Here is a 27,928-nt window from a genome sequence, read left to right as displayed (position 1 = left end):
AGCCAGCCCATTACATTTTATACATTTTCTCAAGTACCAAATGCTCAACTTGAGACTAGGAAGTAAGAAATTCGTGCACGTAATTACATTGTGCAACTCATATGTTGAGAAGCCCATTATGGAAAACCCAGAGGACCTTGCAAAGCAGCCCCTGCCAGCTGGGCCTGCAGAAGAGAACCAGCCGGGAGCTTCCGGCTCTGAGGAAATGGGAACAAGGTGCCTGTGTCTGGCTTCTTTGGAGACCCCAAGCCACTTGATCCAGGACGCGCTCTCCTCCGCCATGCACCTCTGGCCCAAGCCTCCAGATGCCTGTGCCCTAGTCAGACTGCTTGGCCTTCTCTTAGCTGAGTCCTAGTCTGAAGCCCACACTGGAGGGAAAAGAGCAACTGTCTTTCTAAAGAATGGCCAGGGCCTTTCGTTCTCTGTGCATTCAGTACCAACATTTGTTCAATTTAGACTTTTATTTCCCAGATTCAGAGACTTATTTCTCCTAGCTACTAGGGGATTTTTAACATCCTTTTATACCTAGGATTAATTAATTTAAAAGAACAAAGGAAGTGTCAAGAAACAAAAAGAATTTTAAAAATACCAACAGCGATGATTGCTTAAGCCTTTGATATGAACCAGGTTTTTGAATACATCATTACTCTGCCCGAGAACCCATTCACAGAGACAACCCAGAGACTGTTAGAGGTTCTGAACTTGCTAAAGGCCAAACTGTAAGAGATTCTGAACTTGCTAAAGGCCGCAAGGGAAACGAAACGCAGCGCCACAGGCTACACATGTGGCTCAGGATCCGGCTCGCTCCTGTTATCCTCCAAGCTTGGGCGCCCTAGCAGAGCAGGTACAGCAGGCTGCTCTTCAGCCAGCAGTGAAAGCCTGCTGCCTGTATGTCTTCCCAAGGCCCACTAAGGCAGGCAGTTAAAGGAGGATGTGAGAAGCATCTCTTGTGGGTTGGTATGCATCCATTCTAACTAAAGAACTGGATTACTTCTGTAAGTAGCATAAGGAGGTATTTCACTTTTATTATCATTACAGTGCTCCCTGATAGGGAAGCCGGCACAGTGACACCCTCCTCCAGGGAGGGAGCCGACTCAGCTCTCAGATGAGCTGCTGCACAGCCGGGCAATCTTTCCTCTGCTCCAGCACAGCTGCCTAGGATCTCCGCTGCTGCCCCAGGAAGAAGCGCTCTGGACTCGGAAGCTATTGCGCTCTAAGTGGGCCACGGCCACAGGGTTTGAGTTTCAGTAAACACATGAGATGTCTCTCTTTTTGTCTTAAATGTCTGTTACCCCTTGCTTAGCTAGCTGTTCCTTGCACAGCCACATGATTCTGCTTCTTGGGGATTTGTGTGGAAGAGCAGCATGGGCCCCTCCCTGACAAGGAGAGTCCAGGAAGCCCCTCCCTCCTTCATTCTCCCCCAGATGGATGGGAGCTGGGGCCCACGCAAAGCCCCAGGACCATGACGCCGGGTCACCACAACGCCTGCCACACCAGTGTGCATAGCCAACAGGTCCAGGGTGCAGGGCGACAACATCCAAGCCTTCCTTCGGGAGAACTGGCGAAGGCAAGGGTTAAAGTATATTCCACTGGCAGCTTTTGACATACAGTGTTAAAGATTGTCCATGTGCTTCTTCTAGCGTCAGCTTTGAGTACCACAGACATGCGGAATGGCAGGAAACTCCTTAGATGTGTGTATTAATAAGATGCCTTGGTAAGCTACACTGAACAGTGGTTGTCAGTTTGGGCTGCATACTGGCTTTATCCAGAAGCTTTAAGGATTACTGATGCCTGGTTTCCAGCCCTCCAGAAATTCTCATTTAACTGATTTGAGGTACAGTCCAGGCATCTGAATTATTAAAGCTCTTGGGGTAGCCCTATGGAAAACCACACTGAATTCCTGAAAAGTCGAAAGACTGACCCCAATAATTTTAAAACAGAGAACAAAGTGAGCTGTGTGAGGTTCACAGAGGTAGCTGTGCGCTGTGATCCCAGGCTGCTTTGTTGCCTGGTCTTTCCTATTAGCAGATGGAACTCATGCCACGTGAAATTTGCAAAGAGAAAAAAAAAAAACCAACTCTGCATTTCCTGACCATATAAGAGGTCGCTGAGAGTTCAATAACAGCAATCACGGAAACGACAAAAGCAAATGAAGAGCTGAGAAGTGGGAAGAAAGCACAGGAAAAGCCTACTCACGAGTCTCCATTCCGCCCCACCTGGTTCCCGAGACCCCGAGTCAGCCGGATGTTCCAGGCAGCGTCTACCTTGGCATTATACGCAATTCTCTACTCTGGGTCATAAAAGATTTCTCCTCTTGGAGAAATCTCTACCACTGACAGTTGCTGTAAAAAGTCATTTTCTTTTCAAATAAAAGAGTTTGGGGTGCCTGCAATGCAAAAAAGTATGTGGAAATGTGGGGTTCTGTTTTTGTTTTTCATGGTAGAGCCCAAAGTTAGAGTTAAACACAGCCAAAATGGAGATGCTAAGGCCGTGAGAGTGAAGTGTGAGAGAGGTGACCTGCTGCTGAATTTGGGGGCTCCAAGGGCTCCCACAGTGGTGAGAACAAAGAAATGGAAAGCTGTAGGTCTGACATATTCCTCCTGGAACAAAGCTGGCTGGGCAGCACAACTTTATCTGTCTGTGAATGAGATATTCTTTTTCCTAGTGCAATATCTGTGTATCAAACTAATTCCAGAACCAACCTGTTGGGAATGGTATTTTAAAAACCAGATCAACAAGAGAAGAATATCCTTCGCTGTTTATCTGACTCTGTGCAGCACTAAACTTAGCGCTTCCTTCGGAACAAGGGATGCTGCTTAGCAATGCCCGGAGACATCCTGGGCTGAGACATCCTAGCAATGCCCGGAGAATCCGCGCTGTGTCTTGAGCTTGTACTGCTGCTCTCAGGTGCAACTCGAGAGCCAGAGCAAGCAGTACAAGCTCAAGACACAGCGCGGATTGATAAGATGTTGTTAGTTGGTGTTGATGACAACTAGCTGCCCTCCACTCCCACCCCAGCCCTGAAGACAAAATGTCTGCAAACACCTTCCAGATGGCTGACTCGGAGTCCTGCCTGTCCTCCACCCTGCACACACTGGGCCCAGTCTTTACTCTCTTGGGCTAATACTGAGTTAATGAACCTTCCAGTTTTTGCAACTTTCACATTTAAAAGTTTCTAATAAGAACTTTGAAGTCTTAACGAAATGAATATGTAATCAGGACATCAATACGCGTGATCCTTTCTGCTTCCTATGTACTTCCTATGCCCCGCTGACATCTGAGAGCAACAGCCATGGCCTTTCTCTTGTATGTCAAGAGCAGGACCCCGCTGCTCTGACTTCTCGTTATTGTCTGACCTTCTAGTGGGCTGGGAGCCCCTCGGAGGCACAGGGCACGTCTAATGCATTGGCGCAGGTACCTAAGACAGAACAGGGCACACAGGGTGAACTGCTGAATACTCGACTAGTGTGCAAAGCAATTGCAACAGCGGTGTCCCTGAAGCCAGCATTGGAAGACAGTGCAGAAACTAGGATAGTCAGGCTGAAGAGGGAAGCCTGGGTATTTGAAACCAGTCAATCAGTTCATTTTGTGACTTGTAACCTGTGGTCAGAAAATTCCTGCTCAAATCAGTTTTATGTAGGTTATACTTATCTAGAAAATTATCTATTTTGTCTAGTTTTTCAAATTTAGTGGCATTTATTGGCAAAGTACAAAGTATTCTAATGGTTTGTTTTCTGAATTGTTCATAGTTTTGTTTCCTCTTTTCCCCTAATCTAATTTTTGTTTTCTCTTATTTTCTTAATCAGTCTTGCAAGTTAGTTTTATCTTGTTGATCTTGCCAAATATAACACTGAACAGTTTGTGCAGCCCAACTCCTCCTCCTCCTCCTCCTCCTCCTCCTCCTCCTCCTCCTCCTCCTCCTCTTCTTCTTCTTCTTCTTCTTCTTCTTCTTCTTCTTCTTCTTCTTCTTCTTTTGTATTTTTTTTAGGGAAGGGTGTTCAGGGTCTCACTAGGATACTATTGGACCAAACTCATAGTGATTCACCTGTTTACAGTCTCCCAAGAGCTGGGATTACAGGCGCGCACCGCACCGCTAGGTCCAGTCTCAATTGCCATCTCAGCGTGCCCCAGGGGCGGGGCCTGCATGGCAGGCCTGGGAATCGAACCCCCAGGCCCTGAGCCTGCTTGCAGGTACTTTAATCCACTGAGCTATTTGGCTGGCTCTTCTGACTTTCTTTCTTATTTCGTGCATTTTTCTTCTTTCTTGCTGTTATGCTTACTCTGATATTTTCGGGGTTGCCTTCCCTGCAGTTGAATATTCCACTCATCTCCAGCCTTCTTTTCTAGCAGAAGCATGAAAAGGTGGCAAGTTCCCTCTGAGAGCTGCATCATTGTGTACCATAGGTTCTGAAATGTATTATTGAATTATCTTATATTTGTAAATGTATTCTAATTTCCAGTCTATTTTTTTCCTTTGGATCACAAGTTAATTAGAGGTGCGGTTTTTAATTTTCAGTTCAAGAAACAATTTCTAATTGCCCTTTGCTGTTTACTTATCTCCCTTAGTTCTTCGTTGTTTTGTTTTATTTGCATTGTGATTAGAAAGTGACCCAATGCTACCGACTCACTGGTACGCATCGAGAAGCACTGTTTTCTGATATGTGATCAACTTTTTAAAAATATTGCAAATATGCTAAAAAACCCATATTCTTCAGTATGCTTATTATTATATATCATCATGATAATCAATTTAATAATTTTCATCTCTTGTACATATTATCTATTCAGATTTATTTCTGCTTTATTGGTTTATAATTAGCATGTTTTCTTTTCCTATTGTTTTCCCTTTTTATTATCTTCTGTTAAATTTCTTATTTATTCTTCCCTTTTTTAGTCTTCAGTATTTTTGAGAGTTTGTCCATGCTAGTGCTCACATTGGCTACTTTTACCTTTTTAAAGTTTAACAGCACCTGAACTCCCTCCCATTCAGGGAACTTGAGCCACTTTCAGTCGGAACACCTTGTCGGAGCAGCCGATCCCTAGCTGGAGCTCCACCTCTTCCCGGTCCTCCGGTTCCCGAGCTGTTCCTCCCCACCACAGCTGACCTGAGCCGTGTCCGCAGGCCCACGACGAGCAGCAGCAGCTTTGCTCACATCCCTCCATTAAAGTAGCCTTCATTCTGGATTCAAGTCCTCTTTTTGGAAAATCTCACTCTGTACTTTGTAGCTAGAGGTTGCAAGGTCTCAGTTCTTAAGTGTCTGAAAGGACTTAGGAATCTTCACTCTGCATCACTGGATATTCGGTGCTACCTGAGGATAGAGTATTGGGGTGATAGTTTTGTTTTCTCAAGTCTTTGAGATAACGGTGTTCCCTGGCTACTTTGCTGCCAATGAGAAACTTGCGATCAGTTCAGCGGTAATTTCTTTCCAAGTTTTCCGCCTTTTCTCCATATTGTTTTAATGCTATTTCCGCTTTGTTATCCTAGCATTCTACAAGAGGGTTCTGTAGCCAAATTTACTTTCACACTGCATGGGATGCATTATGATTTCAAATATGAGGGAATATCATTTTTGTCCATTCTGAAAACCTTTTCGCTGTTTTGTTTTTGTTTTTTTTTTCATATTTTATCACCCACACTCCCATTCCCCTCTGGATTTTCTTTCCCAAAAAGTAGACATATGTTGAATCTTCCTGTTCTATTTTCTGTATTTCTTTAGTGTCTGTCTTCTTTTCAATCATTTTTCTCTCTCTGACTCATTATAGATCATTTCTTAGCTATATTTTAACTCATGAACTCTATGTGTAATCTATTCAATCTTATTTCATTAGTCTTTAATTTCAATTTTTCATATCTAAAAATTGTACTTAGCTCCTTATTTTATTATTAACTTCCAATATAAGTTTATTTTTAATTTTATCATTTAATATCCCAGAGTATTGATTATTTTTATTGAGAGATTCTCCCTTCGGGTATGCTTTCCATTTGTTTCTAAGCATTTAAAGAGTATACTGTATAAGAACAAATTGTATACTAATTCTCAGCTTGGCGTTTTCTCATGTAATATTTACCTCCTATTTGAACTGATCCTCAAATTGAAGCACAGTCTAAGATTAAAACACTTTGTCTTTTTTCCCAACTAAAGTTTACACACAGGCTATTAAACGCCAGAGGGAAATTGCCCTTTTGCCATTCCATCCCTTGTAATCGTAACTTTATGTTAGTCTTGGTTTAAATCACTGGGCTTACATTGGACCTAGATGCCATCTCAGGTTCCACTTGGCAGCAGAATATTGCAGGCCCTGACTTCGTCATGCCCTTGTCCTGAGCCCTGGCAGCTGTATTCCCACCTCTCAGATTGTGTTCCCTTCTTTCTTCGCTTCGTAACACTGCAGTGTGGTGTGTTACTCCATACTCAGCTTATTCATCTGAAAGACGTCTCCCTGCATTTAGTCAAGCCATACAGGTGCAGTAAGCAGAGATACTGGCAGCAGGGAACCCTTGGGCACACGGCTCGGCATGCTCATTTCTGGGACCGTGGAGTTCTCGGGCTGCTTTCCCTTGTCCCCGCCTGTGACTGCGTGTCTGCAATGAGTATCAGGAGGCAAATGAGAAGCCAGCACCATCACAAACCGGGAGCCAGTAGTCACAAATCCGTGGCCCAAGCTGGGCTCCACTTTGCCATGCACTATGTGAAAATGTTTGTTCTCTCTTGGAGCCCTATGAGAGTTCCCATTTGTAAAATAATTGATTTAAACAATGAGTCATTGTGATCAAACTTGCCGAGAACTCACTGTGTGCCTGGCCTGAGCCATAGTCACTATATTAGGTACATTATGTCATGTAATTCGCACATATGCATTTTAAGAAAAGTATCTCTTGTAGCTCAGCCTCAAATATGGAGGCTGGAAGTCGTTTAGCGTGAGATCTCGCATCGGTAGCTGGCAACTCTAGCACGTCAGCAGGGATCTGCTGGGCCCTAAGGCCTGCCGCCATCCCTCTGCTGCCCTCTCCCTTGCTCTGTGCAGGTGATGAGGAAGACTCCTGTCAACCTTAACCTCCTCTGAGCCTCTGTTCCTCTTCAGATTCCTACAGAGGTGCGACTTTCGTTTTCCCCGCTCTGGTTCAGGGCCTCAGTGTTCTTATCTTGATGACTCTAACTCAGTCTGGTTCTTCTTACCCTAGGTCGCTGCCCTGTATGTAGCTACTGGCTCGATGAATATTGTGCGGCTGTTTTAATCTGGGTTCTTGAGGTATGGCTTTGAAGGCTGGACACCTCCTGTGTTGCTCCCACCACACTGTGACCAGGCGCGTGGTGCACTTTGCCAGCCAAGATCTCCTTTATAAGAAAGAATCTGTGGTTGCTTTTCTATAGGCATTTTCAGTGAATAAAATCATTGCACACATTTAATTTTCTCAGAATAAAAATAACTCTCTGTATCTAGGTGGTTTTTAATATAACTCCTTCCACAGTAAAATCATGCTGGGCAGAAAAAATAAATCAAGCCTATTAGCCTAATGTTCATTACAGAGCAGATTCAGCAGAGCTTTCTCCTCTTAGTTCTTCCATTGCGATACCCCATATGCATATCAAATGGCTATGGAGCATTCGGGTATTTGCAGCAAAGCTTTTGCTAAGCATTGAGGTTAAAGAAGATGAAAGAGCAGAGGGCCAGGCCTTTGGAACTTATAAACTGGGGGCGAGAAGGACAGCAGTCCCTGAGACTGGGCTTGTGTGCCGGAAGGGAACCATCAGGGACGGTGGAGTGGGGCACTCAGGATGGGAGCGCGGCCCCCACGAAGGCCTTGCCCTGTATGACAACTTTTAGGGCGTGGCCTAGGCTTCTCTCCTGAACAACTGGGTGAAGGAGAACACCACCTACTCTCTAGCGTGATAACACGGCCCCTGTGGGGGCGCGTGCGGAGGAGCGCCAGCTGGGACCATCAGCGCATGTGAAGGACCGCCAGCCGGGACCTTGGAGCTTCCGCTCTCTGCGGGCCGCTGGCCTACAAGGCACACGCGTATGTTACCGCTCGTGGCGATTACAACCATTTGAGGCAGATAAAGTTCTTCCTCACCATTTACCAATGCAGAGGGAGTCCCAGAGGTGTTAAGGGACTAAAACCACTCACTTAACAGGCCCAGAGATAGCCGTGGACCCGCGTCGCATCATGTGCACGCTGTGCTCCTGGAAGGTTGGTCCCTTATCATTCTTTCTGAGAACCTCCTGCTCTGGAACACCACAGCCGGTGACACTGGCTGGTGTGAGAAGAGGAACAGCAACAAGGGCCACCAGCGCTCAGCAGTCAGAATAAAGGATGGGATAAGATTTCAGTGAGAAAATGACATTTAAAGGATCTTTTAAAAATTATACTGGAAATCTACAGAGATCATAGGCTCTTACTGGACAGCAAATGCTTTTGAGGTGATGTCATGTGACATCACACCTCCAGAACCTCACAGGTGCCACATGCAGGTGCACACCACGTGCTTCAAGCAGCCAACTGCGGCGCAAGAGACTAGAAACCAACCGGCAGGGCCCTGAAGCTCCTTCCCATGCTCCCCCAGGGAATTTCACCTCCCACCTCCCTAACCAAGTAAAACAAGGCTGTGACTCATACTCAGGAAATCAAGCAAAGAAAAAAAAAAAAAAAAAACTGTGGCAGGTTGCTTTCAAATCTGTATTTTCCAGGAATGTGCTTGATCTAAAAGCAAAGACTTGGTGCATCTTGGGGTAAATTTACTTCTAAAAATCTTTAATGGGTTTACATGTAAATTAACACTACTTATTATTTTCATTATCAACCAGATTTTAGAACACTGTTTTTAAAAACAGGAGGCATGCGCACACCCACAAATCTATCCCATTTATCCTCACTGCATTTGGATTTGAATAAAGCTTTTCAGGAATTTCTGCTCAAAAGATTTCATATTATCTCGCCTGCGTAGGTGGTCAATTACAATTCTGCCAAAATCGAAATAGAAACCTTAGGAGGATTACAAGATATCTGTGTTTTCCCAGCTGGCTGTGCCCACTCAATCTCCAGGAACTCTGGAAGCCCCCCCTCGTGAAATTAACATGTCCTGTCACATTGCAGCGGATGGCGGTCGGTGGTGTCTACTCTCCAGGGTTCCCTTTGCTTAATCAAAATCGTCCTCCGCTCTCACTCTCAGCTACCCAATACGTCAGAGAAGCCTATTGATTTTGCCCCTGAAATGACACAATCTTATTTTCAAGATTTGGGGATGTTTCTGCAAGTGATAAGCAAGGTGGTTTGGGACAAAATAGAAAGAAATGAGTATTGAATTATTTTGTTCAATCAAAAAGAAAAATAACACCATAGCTGAATACGTATTAGTAGTATGCCAGGTGATGTTTATAGAAGATGAAGCTCCTTTATTCACTTTTACTCTTTAGTGATGGAGGTTTAGGAATAAAGACAGGTGTGCAAACAGTGTGGTGGATGTGTAGTGACAGCAGGGAGGGCAGGGTGGTATGGGGAGACCAAGGCAATGGGTGTGGGTGTGCGGGGGGCTCAGGAGCAGCCGATGCCTAGGTGGAGGCTAGAAGGAGTGGAGTTAGCCAGGTGAGCACCTCTTCAGGTGTGAGTTCTGAAGGGCAAATCCCAGGACCAGGATACAGCTAGGAATAACAGGCAGCAAGATACATGTGGGGGCATCTCCGGGTGACTTGTAAAAGACACAAGGGGACAGAAGAGGAGGTTGTAGACCGGGCCTCATCATGACACCCTAAGGGGCTCATTTTGGGACACTCTGGAGCCCTTTAAAGGACGTTCAACGGGAGCATATCCACATTTGATTGCTGAATTTAAAATTGCCCATGGGGTGTCTTCACATAGGCCATGACTGTCCCAAATCCACAGCAGGCTCAGAGCCTTACCTCGGTCCCATCAGCACTGCGTGGTCCCCAGTGCCTTATCTACAGGATGTCGGGAGAAATCAGAGGGAAAAATAGGGCAAGGGATTTAAAATCTTTTAGAATTCGTCCATTAGAGCATTTCTAAGCTATGTGTCATCACTGTTATCCTATCCTGACCAATATTTTAACAGAGTAATATAGAGATAGGTTTGAAGAAATTCATGTCTAAAGATGAATGCTTTCCCCTGAGTTACAGTATTTATCTCATAGGGCTACCTACTGGGCCAAGGTTGCAATCCCCTAACAATGGCAAATCCAAAATACTTGCCCATAATTTTTTTTCACCAGAGCATCTGTAATGCCCTTCACAGGCATCCAAACAAAATTGTTATAATTTATTTGAAAACTTATCATAATATATATCTCTTCATATTCTCAAATGATATTTTCACACCAAAGGTTTAGCTCTATGATTCATACTTCTCTTATTTAAATTGTTTATTTTCCAGATGATGAGTTTTTTAACTGTTCTGTCATTGGCCCGTTGTAATAACTGACCCTGTTTGCCGAGCAAGATAGCAAATGTTCATTTGCATAGTTTTGCTCCTTGATACAAGTTAGAAGGTGGCCTTCGCCTCTGTCAGCTGTGCAGTTCCTTTGTCTACGTGACATACTTTAGAGGGTGCAAGGTAGTGTCTGGAAAACGCAAACCTCAGGTCTTAGTCTCTCACTCTCAGCTACACCTCACGCTGGATCCCAAAACTCTGGTCAAGCTGAGTGGAGGCAGGGGAGGAGACGAGGCCTGGGCTCCTAGAGGGCCCAAGGCATGACTGCACTTTTCCATATAGAAAAAATCTTCAAGGTGACTGAAACAACATTTTGTATAGACATATTCTGGATCATGGCAGAAAAGGGAAGCAACAGCCCCTAAACTCTTCTGAAAATTGGCTCCACTCAATATCAACAACAACAACAAAAATCCCCTTATGCTCCTGCAGACATTAGCATGGCTGGCAGGCGAGGCAAAGCTATTAACTTTGGAAATGTGAGTTTTCTGTTTTTCATTCAGGTAATAAGAGCACACTGCCTTGATATATACATATATGTGAAGCGTATATTATTTATAATCCCAGAGGGTGGCAATACTTTCCTTAGCAAATTGTTTAATTGCTAGTCACTCCTGCCACAGTACAAACTTGAAATTTGTGTGATTCAAAGTGATTGAATCCTGAAGCAACCTAGTATGAAAAGTTCTTGTATCCACACTAAGCTTCTGTCCAGGGCAGAACTGACCACCTGTGCGCTCCCAGGAGGAAGGCGGGCCTAGGCTTGCTTCATGCACATGCGCCGTGCACCGTGCCTCCGAACCCCAGTTGCAGGACTACGCCCAGACAGTGGCGAGCCGCAGCCGCGGTAGTCACCCAGGAGAAACGTCAGTTCCCAGGAGTCCTCCCATACCAAAGTCTTTCCAGCTGCGTCCGCTCCTGCGCCCGCGCATACCGCGTGTTCCTGCGCCGCGCCCAGCCTGGGAACCGCCCTCGGGACCCGGTGGCTCCTCACCTGCCCTGCACCCACCAGCCAGCTTTCTCAATTTTACCTGCAAGAGACTCTCGACACAATTCTATTTTCTTTAACCCCACGGTCATCACTTTATCATTTCTTTAATGCCTGCCTATTTTATTGGGCTTGAACTAAAATCAAAAGCGCCCTCAAGGCTCTGCGTAAACCTCAGCTGCGGCTCTCTCTGCTCATCTTGTAACTCTGAATGTGTCAAGGCTGTCCACACACGGGGCTTGTACTCGATCTTCCTCCTCCTCCTCTTTTGTGCCCTGGCCTGGGCTCCTCTACTCCTTCAGGCCCGCTGTGTTCCCGCCGTCCACTTGCCCGATGATGTGTCTCCTTACCTGGCAGCGCTGGGGCTATTTCCAAGGTCCTTCTCCTCTTTATCTTGTAAATTTCCTATTTACCCTGATGCACTAGAGCAGACCCTGCACTGCAGCACGAGATGATGTGCGTCTTTCTGATCCAGTACCTCTCTCTCACACTCTGTTGTGCGTAGAAAATAGCAAAGCCCCAGAAATATTTAATTTGGTGCAAGAAATACACTAACAGGGCCTGTGTGATAGCTCAGCGGACTAAGCGCCTGCCTAGACAAGCTCAGGACAGGGGTTTGGTCCCTGGCACTGCATGCCGCGCCACCCCCACCCCTCGGGAGCGCTGGTGTGGTGGCGCAATCCCAGTGCTGGGGAGGCTGTTCTCAGCCTATGAGTCCGAGCTGCGTAGTGAGACCCTGCACAAAACACATGAAAAAGACAGAAAAGAAATAAGCTAACAGCTGAAAATACAAACAGGAGCGAGGCATTGTTCCTGCTCTCACCGAAGCCATGTTCTCTCCCAGAGAACAGAGAGAACAGGCACCAGAGCTAGGAACAGGCATGAGAGTATGGACGCGAGCCCTCAGCAAGGTGAGCATCTCAGAAATGGAGCCGGCCTGGGGCAGAATGTTTGGTTACTAGCAAACAATTTTGCCATTAATTGGCTCCGATGCTTTGAACAAATTTCTTAATGTCCCTGAATCATCATTTACTCACATGTAAAGTGAAAGAATATTTACAACTTCAGATATTTTGACAATGAAACGAAATACACCATCTAGGATTTTAGCACCCCAAATAGCAGCTGGTGAATAACCACTTTAAGTAGTTTCCTTCCAGCACTAGCAAGGATGGCTAAGTGGTCTCGGCACACCATTGAACTTAGGATTTTTATTTTTGGACCTATGTTCTCTTTTGCTACATAGAAACTGGTATAAAAATTGAGCTCAGCGTTCCTCCTTCTTAAAGCCTCATCTAATGACTTCAAGGCAACTCACTTGTCTTTTTCTGAGTCCTTTGGACTTTATAACTGGAAACTTTTTCATGTTTTAGAATGTCCAAAGGACAGTCTTTGCTTTCTGATGTCCAACTGTATTCCCAAATGTAAAACTAGATAAAGTGTTATAACTGAGCTAGAAATTGACATGGTTTAGGGTGTCAGCCTCCCAAATAACAGAACATATAAAAAAGACTGAAGACTCACACACCTTCCAACTTTCTCTAATGGCTGGAGTAGACCAGAGGGCAGGGTCTATGCAGACAGGTGAACTCCTCTCCCCAGAGCTCTGGGCTAAGGATGCAGGAAGTCCCAAGGTGTCACACTCACCGACATCCCTCCCCTGCGAGAACAAGACCATCATAGGCGGCCCCTCCCCACATACTCACTATACGCAAAGCTAATTCCAGCCTCTACTACAGCAGGGCTGGCTTGCCTCCCTCACTCTGCCTATTTTTATTGAAAAAAGCCATTAATGCTTACTGTTTTTCTCTCTCCTTTTTAATTTTTTATAATTTTTAACCAAATTTGCATGCATACATCTGATAATCCGAACAACTAATTTGAAGACAACAATATGCAATGCAATAACCATTGTTGAATTCCTCTAGTTTTGTTTAGGAAATTCTGCATTGTTTCTAAGGCTTTTTCTTTAAGTATTTTTTATTCTCTTAAAAAAATAAAATTCTGTGCCAGCGAGATAGCTCCGTGGACTAAGCTCCTTCTTAGGCAAGAGCAGGGACTGAGGTTTGATCTCCAGCACCACAAACCATGCCAGCCCTGCCCCCAAGGCTCACTGAGCCAGCCACTGAGTCTGGGTGTGGTGGGGCACGCCTGTAATCCCAGCACTTGGAGGCTGAAAACAGCAGGATCACCATGAGTCTGAGCTGCCTAGTGAGAAGCTATACATAATAAATGAATGGATGAATAAATAAATAAATAAATATTTTTTAATAATTACAAAATTGTAATTATTAAACAAATAAACTGCAATGCGCCACATTCTCTTGGCCTCTGCATTCTCACATAAAATGAAGATTATGGCAGTGGTGCCCGCCCCTTAGTAGACATAAGAACAGCTGAGCATGCGCAGAAGAGCTGCCGCGGCTTGTCACATAAGTATTTTCTTTTTTGTACCAGGATTAGAACTCAGGACCTCACACTTACCAGGCAGGCAGTGGCCCAGAAGTATTATTTCTTGGGTAGAATTGTCTTACCCTTCCACAGAAGTATTATTTCTTGGGTAGAATTGTCTCACCCTTCCCTGGAAATTGCCTGCTTAGAGAAAGATCCATTGAAAGGGATAAGTAAATACATGAATGAATGCCGTGTGCATCAGATGCTCCACGGGGCTGTCAGGAAAGGCTTCAGGGAGATCACAGCTGGACAAGATTCCTAAAACCAAGTAGACTTCTCTGTGCGTTGTGGGCCTCCGAGCAGGAGGGAGAGTCACCCCAGATTCATCACAGTCACATTTCCTGGGCTATTCAGCTCCTATGGGACTTGTCCTCTATTCAAGACAAAGACAGATGCAACCTAATCTGGATTTTCCTCATTTTTCCCTCAAACCTTAGCAGTTTTCACCTACATTAGACCATTTTTAGTATCTTCTGGAAGCCTGATGGCCCCCAGGCACTGTAATGACCACGTCTAATGGATAAGTCGGAACTGGGGGAGTGAGGGCGGGAGACCCGGGCTGGGTCACAGAACTGCAGGCCAGTGCCAGGGCAACACTTGTGGGAAAAATCCAGAATGTATGTTTTGTAGAAAACTCAGTATTTTTATGTAAAAATATATAAAATCAGGGCAAACTTAACAAAATGTACTTGCTTGATTGCTGCTGATGCAGATACTTCTATAGGTTAGCGGCTTGCTACATTCCTCATGCTGTGAAGAAGTCCTGGCGCCCCATTTCCGAGCCTCTGCTGTCAGAGGACAGCCACAGAGGGGTGCACAGCAGCCAGGCCGAGTCTCCAGGCTCCCCACGCAGCCCACCAGGCCAGGAGGCAGCTGGCTCAGTTCACACAGGGACACGAAGTGGGGGGGTCTCTCTGAGAGCTCACGTTGAAGGATAAATTAAGAGTATGAGTCTGGAAGTGGGGCCCAGAGGGGACTCTGCTTGGGGCACCCTGGAATCCTGGATTACAAATGCAGTCTCAAGCCAGGGAGCTGGCGCCTCAAGGTGGAGGAAGGGGAAAGAGGATGTCCCGTGTCCTTTGTTTCATTTTTATTTCAAATATATAAAATTGGCCCAATTTATATATTGTTGGCCCAAGGCCCTGTGCAGTTTACACAATTTCACATCCGTGTTATGTTTGCACAACAACATCAAGTAAAACATGACTAACCTTATCGGGTAAACTAGCTTGCTCTAACGTCCGCCAAGTTTTCTCTCCAAACTGCCCTTTTCTCAGCTGGGTAATTTGAGACCCTCCCTTAATCGCTCTGATCTGCATTTTCCATATCCGTAACATGAATGTGACAGTTGTACTTACCTGATAGGACCACGGGCCATGCTGCCAGAGGGCGGACACACATGCAATGCTCAGCATGACGCCTACATATGGCAAACATGGAAAAATGAAGGTCATTTTGGAGAAATATGTTTTGGAAACAATGTCCCTATTTTATAACCTATCATTTTGTGGGGAAGGGAGAGGAAACTGAAGTTTTAGCTTCAAAATGTCTGTGTAGCGTTGAATTTGAAATCCTCTCCCGAATGGCTCCTTCCTGCTGTGCGTGCGTGCGTGTGCGTGTGCGTGTGTGTGTGCGTGTGCGTGTGTGTGTGTTACATCCCTGACCTTATATATGGCTTTATATATCATCTTTTACCACTCTCCCATCACGTGGCCCTGAATGTCCTCTCCTGCGCTCTGCACTGCGCTTCTGGATTTCACTTCATGGAGGATGTTAAAATATTGCACCATGAATAATCGGCAAACGCCAGCCATGTCTGGAGTGGTTTTTAATTAAATCCTATGCACTTAATAGTTTCAAGCTATTTAAAAATACTGTTCACCAAAATTGTGCTCTGCTCTCTTTCGTCCTTCCAGTTTGCTGTTTTGATAAGAGAAGTGTGGCTGAGGGGAGCCGAGCGAGCCTACAGGGTGCTTAAAGCCCTTGCCATGCCTCTGTCTGCAGAGTGTCTGAGTGACACTGTACTACATGGCTCTGAGGTTGAGTTATCTGACTGTCTTGTTTTGAGCGATCATGTATGTATTTGCTTCCAATTAACACCAACTGTTGGGATTTGAAAATCAGGTACTTCATTCATTAACCTTCAGAATGGCATTCAGTGGGGAGAACACTCGAATTTGCAACCTACAAATTATAAACTTATCAAAAGCAACAGCGTTATTGTAATGCTCGTGTTAAGGAACATTAGTAGCTTTTGTTTCTACTGCACATCATGAAGAGACCATGTCTGCCCTGAGGACAGCTTCTCTAGTAATAAGAATCTTTAATCCTCTGTGGTGGAAAGAGCTACCGCATGCCTTCTCTCTTGTCATCTTCACTGTAACCCTGGAAGAAAACAACCCAGAGGTTGTTATTCTTATTTGAAGGATGAAAAGCTGAGTCTTAGAAAGATTAAGGGACTCGCCCAAAGCAACAATCTTACAAAATGGTAAAACTAGAACTTGACAGATACCCTTTGCTCCCAAGCCCTCTGTTCTTTCCCCCTCTCCACGTCCTTTCGCTGGGGCAGAGCCACACGCACAAATGAGGATGGATATGGTGCGCTAAGGGTGCATCGCGGTTTTGTGGGGGGGCCAGCTGCTCTGGCTTTTCTCTCCCTCCTCAGGAGGCATCAGAGCATCTGCCTGCCTGCCTCATTTCTGTCCTCCCACTGCCCTGCTACACAGGCTGATGAAAGTGGAGGCAGTGGGTAGGGAGGAAGGCAGCACTGTGCTGTGTTCTAAGAGCTCAAAGTCTTCCAAGTCAGATACACAAAAGTTCAAATCCCCAAACTATAATTTGGTGCATTTAAAGCCTTGAACAACTTGAACTAGTTTTTCAGTTCTTCCAACTGCCGAAGAGGGACCACTATCCCCATTATGCAGATGTATTATCTAGCATAATTCCAAGAGCAAGTGCAAGCATGCTACTAAAAGGGTCATGGACAATCAGAACTTTGAATTATCCCAGTGAGTCTCAAAAGCAGACATTTCTAGTCACTTACACATAGCTCAAAGGTATCAGGGCTCTGATGCAGTATCTTTTTTTCTGCTGGGCTCTGCTTTGATGTGTCTCCATGTTGAAATGGCCCCAGCAGTTCCGGACACCAGACACAAACATGGTGATACCCAGAGCCACAAAGGAGGTGCTCAGTGTCCCTTTGAGCCTCCCACATCATCTTTTCTCAGGGTTGGTGGCTTGGGAGGAGGGCCTTTGCTGAAAATCTCCAACAGATATCTCTTCCAACTCCTTAGCCCAACTGGACCCGATGCTCATATCTAGAGCAGTCACTGGCAAAGGACAAAGGGCCATCAGGTCGGGTATGTCACCTGCACATTACCGCCTGAGCCTAGAACAGAACCCTCTTCTCTTAAGCAACTTACATGTGGAAAATAGTTGTAGACTCGTGAGGAAGGCAGGAGAATGGGACAGTGACCGCTGAGGGGTACAGCATACCTGCCGCAGAGACATACTGCACTTTGTGACAACGAGTGGTCCTGAAGGGCAAGGGCTTGGCAGAACAGCTGTCCTGGAAAAGTGCTCCAGGAATCTGTATCACCATGAAATTTAGACCCGCATCTGACAATTTCATGATTTGGGACATACTCTTTAGTTCCATGGCCTGTTTCCTTGGCTTCAAGTGGAGGAGAGGACAAGAGTGTCACGATGATAAACAGCACAATACTATCTGGGAAAGAATACTGTGATACACTATGTGAACGAGTGCTTTGCAAATGCGAAGTATCGCATTTAGAATCCAAGTTTCCAGCATGCCCCGAGTAGGACTAGACTACAGCACTGAACAGACACATGAGGAAAGCAGATAGTTGATGATGAGATTCCTGCGTGTTTGGTAATGTGATGCTGACCTGGAGAGTGCCCTCTTCTCCTTGCTGACGTGCACTACGTCTCTGGGCACACTCAGAAGGAGATCCCACCTTCTGCTCTGTGCCTCCCTGTATCTAAAAGGAGCATAATGGGTGCAAAACAAAAACTAAGTCCATGCACACACTGAGCAGACACGCTTACAAAGGCTAACTTCCTAGCTGCTTTCTTTATCCACATTCTCCCGCTCATCACCTGGAATTGCTAATGATATCAGTGGCTCTTTGCTCCCCAAGTTCTTATCCCCCAAATGCAAATGTCATCCTTTTTGAAAAGCTGTGATTCTGTCCCAGATGGCTTATATGCATGTTTTTATAGTGTACCCCATAATGCTTGAAGCTGTTTGTTTTTATTCCCACTTATATGCTATAAAACCAAAGGTCACTGAGTTTCAATGACCTGCTCAAGTCCCGAGTTAACACGTGCGGCATCCACACTTTGGCTTTGTTTCTCAGATCGGAAGCTGTGTGCCACTGCCATTTTTCCTACACTTTGCCCCTTTCCCGTGGGCTTTTACCAAGGAGCATTATCAAGATGATGTTTTACTCCCTGGCCTCTTGCCCTTACCCATTGCAATGCCAACTCTGCAAACGCTTGATTTGCTTAAAAATTTCTTTTGAGAGAATGCCCCTAGGGTCACCCTTGGAGGCTCGGAAGGTGCTGTTAGGCACCTGTTAGGCAGTTGCACCCTTCAGGTCTGGGATGCAGATACATTGCTTAGAACATGGTCCCCGAGGCAGGGACACAGATGACTGCCACACAAGGAGGCCTTCAAATTCACATGTTTAAGCTTTAGTGTCTAAGAAATAATGATGTCTTTCGTGCTGAGTCATCTCATTGAATCCTCAAAACAGTCTAGCATGGTAGATGTTGTTATAAATATTTTATAGATTACAAAATTACAAAGCTGAGACTCAAAGAGACTGTGTAATGCCCTCAATGTCACCTACTTCAAAGGACATACTAGTTGTCCCTTGCTTGACAACTACCTAACAAGCAATCTCTGAATCTCACAGCATGGAGCAGTGTCTGTCCTGTATCAGGTTGTATGGGACCTACTAGGTGACTGCTATCTCAGGATCCCATGCTGGTCATTGGTCTAGCAGGAAGGCCATGCAATGCCGCATGGACAAAGCAGTGTGTGGAAGAGCTGTAAAAATAATCCCTTATAACCCACCAGCAGATAATATGCAAATGCTACCTGTCTTTCCTGATTGTTCTGTAGTACTTCTAGCTCCAGGATGAGAAGCCAGGTCACCTCTCGAGAAGTCCTTTACATTACAGAACCCTACCAGTATGACTGCCAGACCTCCATCTACCTTACAGCTCCCCCATTTTCAGGGGCACCTGTGCCTCTCGTGGTTGGTATTCTCAAACCCCAGAGAGATCAGGGGCAGCCTGGTGTCCTCCTTCCTCTCACAGCAGCAGGAAGGGGCTTCTCCTCTTCCCTTCACTGCCAAGAGCTTTTCTGCCTTTGCTCCTGGTGAAGGCCTTGCAGTCTGACAGGCTGGTGCTGAGGCAGGCTCAGAGGTGACAGAGGGGCCCTTCTCCTGCTTGGGCTGTGTTTCAGCACCAAGACTAAATACCTGTCTAATCTGAGTCTGCCTTGGGCCTTTGGTTTCTCTACCCATCTCCTGCAGGAACTCCACGAAAGAACGAAAAGGAAAGAAGCAAATCACACAAGGCGGCAGTTGACAAGCCCACACCTCTGTGACTGGGTTAGTGGCCACCACACAGTCCCGAGAGGAGCTGGGCGTCTGCTTCACTGCGCCTACGCCATGAAAGGCCTGTTTCCTTGAATCGTGTTGTATGGAAGGCTTGCCATAGGGAGTCCCACTGCTAAGCCTGCTCTGTTCTGATAAGCTTTCCTGAAGCGAAAGAGGAAAAAAAGAGTATGTTTTAAAAAAATAGTTCTCCATTTCTGTAGGCTAAAAACTTCATATTTTATGTAGCAAGTCTTTATTCTACATGTATCTTTCTGCACCTCAATTACATTCACACTAAATTTTCAAAAATCATGCGGTTCAGCCTGGGATGGTGACAGACTACTGTAAACCCAGCGACTGAGAGCAAAGGCAGGAGGACCTCAAATACAAGTCCAGCCTGGATAATTTAGCAAGACTGTCTCAACGTAAAAAAAAAACAAAAACTAAAGGCCTGATATCTTAGTTACTTTGCTAATCACTGAGATGAGATACCCCACACCCACAGATTAAGGGAGGAAAGCCTTCTGAAGCTCCCAGTCCACAGAGGTTCAGCCCGTAATCAGCTGGCCCGGCGACAGGTGGATGGCAAGCAGGCAGCCCAGAAGGAACCCGGTGCGAGGCAGCAGAGACAGCATCCAGGAAGGAGAAAACCAGCCTCTTTCTGTGCATCACATTGTAATCAGGCTACTGATATTAGGATGGTAAGGAGCCAGTCAGCAGACTGCATTTAGCAATCCCACCTTCTTAATCCCAGCATCACATACCCTAGAATCTGACACCTCTGCAAATTGGTCATTTGAGAAATGCAAATTAATACAACACTGAGATTCCTTCTTTCCCCAGAAAGGATGGTTAGCTCAGCAGTCTAAGCACTAGCCTGGGAAACTCACGGACCTGGGTTTGATCCCCAGTACCCCATGTGATGCTGGCTAAAACTGGGCATGGTGGTATATGCTATAATGGTGGTATATTCTGTAATCCCAGAATGAGGGAAGCTGAGAAGGAAGGTCACTATAAGTCTGAGCTGCATAGTGAAACCCTGCACCAAATAATTAATTAATTAATTAATTAATTTAAAAGAAAGAAGCCAACCAATAAAAAATGATAGAGGAGCTGTGGGAGAAAAGGAACCCTTCTCCATTTTTAGTGGGAGTGCGGACTGGTACAACCAGTATGGAAATCAGTATAGAGATTCCTCAAAAAACTAGGATTAGAGATCCCACTCAACCCAGCTATTCCTTTGGGTATTTTTCCAGATGAACTGAAAATGTCATGTCATAGTAGCATATGTGCGCCCATGTCTATAGCAGCACAATTTCTAACAGCTAAATCTCGGAAACAACCCAAATGCCAAGCAACTGAGGAATAGGTTAAAAAAAAAAAAAGATGTGATATTTTTACACAATGGAGTATTTACTCAGCTATGAAGAAAGATAAACTTAAGACCTCTATAGTTAAAAGGATGCAACTATTTCCCTTATGAATATGAGATCATATTCATAAGGGAAATAAGTCAAACCCACATGTGCAACTATCATGTTGTCTTCTTAGTGTATGAGCCTGAATTAGTACATAAAATCTGAAAGGTACATGGATAGTATAAAAGAGAAAGAAACTGTTCAAAGTAAAGAAATAATTAGCAAGAGGAAAAGGAGGGAAGAAAGCAAGCAAGAAAGATATATATGTACACATGTAGGATAATTTGGATAAATGTACTAAAGATTTCTGCTGCTCTATTGAAAGAAACAGTTAATTCTTAATTTTTACCCTTTTTAATTTTTTGACCAATCTGACAGGCTTATAGCTGATAATCTGAACAATTAATTTAAAGACAATAATATGCAATAGAACAACTATTGTTGCGTTCCAATCATTTCGCTTAGTGAAATTCTGTATCATTTCTAATTTCAACTATTTTTGTATTCTTTTTAAAAATAAAAATATTTAAGCCAGACATGGTGACATCTGTAATCCCAGTACTCAGGAGGCTGAAGCAGGAGGACTGTTCTGAGTTCAAGACCAGCCTGGGCTACAAAGTGAATGCTAGACCAGCCTGAGCTGCATGGCAAGACCTTGTCTCAAAAAGACAATAAATAAATTAATTAATTAATTTTTAAAAATGTCCCACCTCTGACCACATGAGGCTTAAGGGACATTTAGACCCAAACCATCGCAGTGGGGAACACAGTTCAGTGATAGACCATGATCCCCAGAGGCTGGCACGCGTGCACACACATGCACACACACACACACACACACACACACACACACACACACACTGTACTTACTAATGAGTGATAAGAATGTGGCTCCTATTTTGCACATGCACTAGACCAAGGTAAAGATGAAGGCTCAGCAGCTGAAGGCCAATGCTGCTGACATCAGCTCGCTGGCTCAGTGACGTCACCTGAGATCCTCTTGTGTGCCAATCTCCTGCCCCAGCACAGAGGCAGCCAAAAGCCACTGTGCCCACCCTTGGGCTCTACTACCTTTCCATGGACACCAGGCGCAGTCACACGGCACGAGGATGTGCTGCACTCTCTAGCTGTGCTGTGACCGCCTTCTCACAGCACGAGGCTGTCCCTCTCTCTGACATTTTTTCCTGTGTTGCTACTTTTTATTTCTCACCCTGCACTCTGAATTCCTCAAAGAGAAGAAGTTTTATTGTTATTAACATATTGATGGCTTACTGAAAAGCGTAAAAACCTCAATCTTTGTGGGAGTTCAACAAAGGATGGATGGATGGAAGTTTCAGCAACGTGTGCGCGCACACACACACACACACACACACACACACATTGCACATACTAATGAATGATAAGAATGTGGCTCCTATTTTGGACATGTGATAGGCCAAGGTAGTTTTCATGTCATCTTGCTGGAAGTCTCCTTCACTGAGTCTTGCATTTATTGGTTCAGCAAGAGAATTGCTAGGAATGAATTTGCCATCGTGCTAATTCTGTACGGGTTCATAAAGGTTCATGAAGTCCCAGGGTCAGAGCAGACACTCAGAAGTAGCAGAGTCCAGCTGTCGACGGGAAACTGTACCTGTCTCAGACAGAGGAGGATCCCAGAGCTGTTTCAGCACTGACAGAAAAGGCTTTCTCCAGTGCTCCTAATGAGCATGCTTCTCAATACCTCACCTCCATCTCCCCTAACGCTGCTGTTATGCCTAAGACTCAAATCAAGAATAATACAAGCCATTCTCCAGCAGCAACTTAGCACATTCATCCTATAGTAAGGAATAGATCTATTATCCTTGGAATACAAATAAATAGCTGACCAGCATAATGGTGTCTGTCTACACAAGTGACAAAATTAAAACTAATGCACATACCATAGTGCGACAATTAGCTTAGTGTGAGTTATCTCTGCTGTTGCTTTTGTACTTCACTGTCAAAACCAGTCATCCTGCATTTCTACAAATGTCATCCGCCTTTTTCTAAGTCATCAGAGGCCTCAGTAGCTAATAGTGTGCGTGGCGTCCCACAAGGAGGACTGGTTCTTACAGCATCTGCCCTATTTTTACAGTGGTACCAGCAGCCACAGTAAATGCCAGCAGAAGATGGTCTTCAGTAAACAGGAAGACCAAATCACTACTGATTTTCTTCATCACCATCTTGAGAGACATACATGGCTGTGTAGACTAGCACTTTCTTAGCTGGACTCCAGCACAGGCAGCATGCACAGGGAGTGGGGTCCTGAGGAGGAAGGTGAAGGAGAGGGCCCAGGGGTGGTCTCCCCACAGCTCTGACTTGTGGGAGGCACTAAACAGGAAATCCCAGGACAACTAGAGAGACGTCCAGAACTGATGAGATCTTTTAAATCTTCCATTTGAAATAAAAGAAATAACAGCGACAATAATGAATGCAATTGACATGAAGAGCTAAATCTCTGTTTCAGCTGCACATTGGTAAGGTCTGAGCTGTGTTTAGTAAGCACTAGGCTTTGCTAAGTGCTGCAAAACAGGAGAGTTCATTTCTCAGATTCTTCACTGGGAACATCCTTCTAGCAATACTGCTCTTGTGGGTAGAAGACACAAAGCTACACAATTGGGAGAGGTGATGTCAGAAAGGGGTTCTTACAGAATGAGTTAGGAAGTGTTGGAATAAGTGAAAACTGGCACTGTAGCATTAGAGGGGAACCCGGAGCACTGGGCCTCGATGGGAGGATATCTTGCCAGAGGCTTTTCTCAGCCATCCAATAGAGGGTGCATCATCATTCATTCTCTCCTCACGATGAGTCCTTGACATTTTTCATAATGTTAAAAGCAACTCTATTCTGGTGATGATTTTTGCTCTCGATCTCTTTTTTTCCTGCCTGTCCTCCTTCCTTTTCTCAATTCTTTCCTTCTTCCCTCCTTTCTTTTTGTTCCTTCTTTCCTCTTATTCTCTTCTGAATTCTAACTCTCTGTTATGTTGACAATTGGCTATTTGGGTAGAAATATAAGTCAGAATGGAGCTCCAGAAACATGTAAATACAGCCATTATCCCCAGGAAGAGGCCCGGTTAGTGCCAGCCTGAGCCCGTAGCCTGCTCGCGCACAGCTGCACACCCCACGTCTAGCTGCTCCTGAGCTCAGGTCTGGGGCACAGAGGTGGGAAGAGCTGGCTCATGCCCAGGGACTTGAGAGCTCCGTGGGGCAGGGACTGCTTGGAAGATGCCAGCTGCACTGTGCATGCAGTGGAGGGACCTAAGAGAGAACGCTGACAACTCCTCCGGAGAGGCGCTGCTTAGGTGACCTTAATTTTTTTTATGAGCAGAATATATTTATTGAGGGAAAGAAAGCTCCTGTCCAAGAAAGGGACAGGAGAGGGGCCTGAGCCAGTTGTCCCCCTAGGTGACCTTAATTTAAGAAAGAGTCATTTGTAGCCAAGAGAAGGGGAAGCGAATCCTAGGGCAATGACAAATCATGAGTGAAAGTAGAGAAGAGAAGAAGTAGCTCAAGAAAAGTATCTTTGTAAATAAGGAATTGGTAAACTGAGGCCAGGAAGGCAGGCAGGCTCCGGCCATGAAGAACCTGCGCCTCCACGCAGCAGCTGCCATAATCCTGAGAAGTGTGGATCCCCTTGGCCGGGAGGAGTCACTGAAACTTTTCAAGCATGAGTTATGTGGTATAGCTATCGGGGCAACTGATCGAGCATCAGTAGGCCGAGGAGAAAGCGCGCAGAGGCTGAGGCCAGGGATGCGCCCAGGAGCTACTGTAGCCTTCAGGGGAGAGACTGCGAGGGTGGAGCTAGGCCGTGGGGTAAGCACGGGGGCCGTGTGACAGCTGCCAGGGACTTGGTAGAGGAGAAATGTGGGCTGAGAGAGAAGAGGTTCTTGCTTGGAGATTATTTGCTGTGACGAGAAAAATGGGGTCCAGAGAAAGTCTGAAGTAAGATTAAAAAATGAAGAGATTGAATTTTAATAATGATGAATTTGAAGCGCTGAAGGGAAGCCCAGAAGGTAGGTGTTACTAATGAGCTTCCAGAGAAGAAAACGGAGTGGGTAACGGGAGACTGGGAAGCCCCGAGTGTGCGCGGGGTCCTGCAGCCCGAGCATGGAGGCGCGCGCGAGTCGCTGCGCGTGGGAGCGCCACCGTCCTTCAGCCCGCTTGAGCACAGCCCACGCTGACGCTTTCTTCCTCGTCACGGTAATCCTGACTGCGTCGAGTCCTTAGCAGCCCACCAGGCACTGCTACAGTTCCTGTTTCATGTGAACCTTGTCCCCTACACAGCTCTCGCCTGTGCTTGACATCATCCCATCTGCACACGAGGAAAATGTGGCGGCGACGGGATTTTCTCTAGGGCATTTAGATGCTAAGTCCAGGAGCTAGAGCAACATTTGCAGCAGCCTCTTCTAAGTTCTTGACAAGCTTGAATTTCATTCCTTGCTGGTTTTCCTCCTAATACCACGCATTGAAAAATATCTTCCTTGCTGTTGCATTATACCTGGTCATAATTTTAGTTCTGGTCAACATTTTAGAGTATTTCTGTAGGTAATTTCTCCCAAGTTTATTTTAAATTCAACAGGTTCAACTCCAAGGGACAGGAGTATGAGCCCAACAGGTGTTTCTCTCATGTGTGTAGGAGACACTATCCAGTCTTATGTTATGCAACGGGACATATTGAGCTACTGGTGTGTGTGTGTGTGTGTGTGTGTGTGTGTGTGTGTGTGTCCTGCCTTAACTTGTGAGTTTCTGAAGAGCAGCACTATCATGAGTTCCAAATGGAATGAACTGTTCATTTGCTTAGTGAAACACATTTCACCAGTGATTACAGCTCTCACTGACTTGCCCTGGACAGAACCACACTGATGCTTTCTTCTGAAACTTGAACAAGCCTCATGGCAGTAATTGGATCATTAGAGTATAATTGTCTGTTTGCACCTTCCCTAAAACACTGTCAGTGCCTCCAAACAGAGATCATACCGCTTTACGTCTATGTCCCCAGTGCTGAGATGTAAACAAACAATTACACTGCAGCAAATTAATTACTGCTATGGAGGCCTATGCATGGGATTAAATCAATACTTATTCACTGAATAAATGAATGAGCAAAGCCAAGGAAAGTCTAATTCTAAAATGTCAGAGTGGAGACCTTAGAAAATATTCCTTTCCTCCTCCTCATTTGCAGATGAGGGAAACAAGGTCCAGAGAAGTTGATATGGAAAAGTCCTATACATGCAGTTAGTGGCCCCAGGCCTTGATTGCTTTAGTGAGCAGAACATGAACCAAGGCATAGGACCCTGGGAGAGGGGAACATGCACATGGCAGTGTCCGAAGTCTGCAGCACCTAGCAGGACAGCAGCAAGGAGGAGAAAGAAATAGAAGAAAATTCAAATAAGCCAAAGTGAATGAATAAAGAAATCCATCTTTTCAGGTGGAGGCAACCTTTGGCTGAAGGAGAGTTTTGTGATCAAAAGCTTCTCAAAGATGTTATCTCTTTAGCAAGACAACAGCAAGACCCAAACAAAGCTCAAACATAGTGCTTAAGCATGACAAGCACCACAGGATGCCTGCAACGATGAAAGGGCAGCCTCCCCTCCTGGGTTGTCCCAGAGGCTCCTAAAGGTGCACAGGCAGTCAGAAGAGCTACCAGCAGTTGCCCCAGTACACAGCATCCAGTACTCGCTAAGCATCATCATTAAATTCACCCTTACAAGGGCCACACAGAACAGTGTTCTTAGCTATGTTTATGTGTGAAGAAACTGAAAGTGCAGACCTCCCAATCACTCTGCTACAGAAGGGGTCCTAGACCCACTCCTGTAATTTCAAAGCATACCAGAAGCCATGCGAAGAATGAATCTAGCCATCCCAGCCTGCCAGGATTCCAGACAAATGGTCTCACCTCCCAAGAGCAAAACTTCTGGAGCTTTCAATAATAACAAACAGCCTGTGTGGCAGCCTGCCTCAAGTTCCCTGCCATTCTGTAGGCTCAGAATACCTTCCTGAGTCACCACAGCCTCTTCTATTGTGTAAAAGGAATGTTGGTACGTGTTTTGATTTTCTGGGGAAGGATGTAAAAAGGGGAGAGAGACCTCATTTTTATACTTTTCTGCTGGAAGGTTAAGACCAAGATAAAGTAAGGCATATAATAAGAAGTGTAACTTTTATATCTGACAAGGTCAGCCAAATCCCCTCAGGATTTACCCTGAAATCCCGTAGCACAATTTGAAGAACCTTTGTCAGTGTCAGTCATGTGGATGAGTCATGGCCATTGCTTGGCCAATGTGCTCTCTGTGAAAGCCTGAGAGAATGTTTTCTCTCTAGGTGACTGTCCTTATGCACACTCTACATCATCAATCACTTTCCTCTTTGGCCCCATTATCTCCCTGATCAGAAAATTTGGGACACCACTGAGTTACATGATGTTACAGAACAAGTTGTCCTATGTCCCAAGTCTTCACTGACCTTGAAAGGCTAGGATATCATGTCTGCATCTTGTACAGTGAATAACCACTAAGACAACAATATGCAATGTATTAATTATTGAAACTGTCCTACTAATTGGTTTTGAAACTGTCTCATTGCTATTTGTTTCTCAATAAAATTATTTTTAAAAAGAGGAAGAGAAACTTAGCTGATCCACGGCTCACACATCTGTCTTTGGTGATTAAGCATATCTCAGTAATTATACCAAAGCTCTCTGTCACCTCTGAAGGCTTTCCAAGCCAGAAGACACATGAAGCCTGGAGTCCGAGCCACCATGCTCTGCTGCCAGCCACCGCCAGTCCCCTCTACACAAGGGAAAGTGTGCCATGTGCGGCTAGGCAAGAGCCAGGGAAAGTACTTAGGACTGCAGAGATGGGCCCAGGGCTTCCCAGTGGAGCTTCCCTTAGGAAGCCTGAGAGCTTCTTTCCTGTCTATCTCTCTCACTCTACTTCTCTTTTCATGGTTAATATTCGTTGTTTGCTTTCTTACTCCCAGTT

The sequence above is a fragment of the Octodon degus genome, unplaced genomic scaffold (genome assembly GCF_000260255.1).
Source record: "Octodon degus isolate 3935 unplaced genomic scaffold, OctDeg1.0 scaffold00049, whole genome shotgun sequence".
In the NCBI taxonomy this organism is placed as follows: domain Eukaryota; kingdom Metazoa; phylum Chordata; class Mammalia; order Rodentia; family Octodontidae; genus Octodon; species Octodon degus.
Note: the sequence above shows the minus strand (reverse complement) of the source record.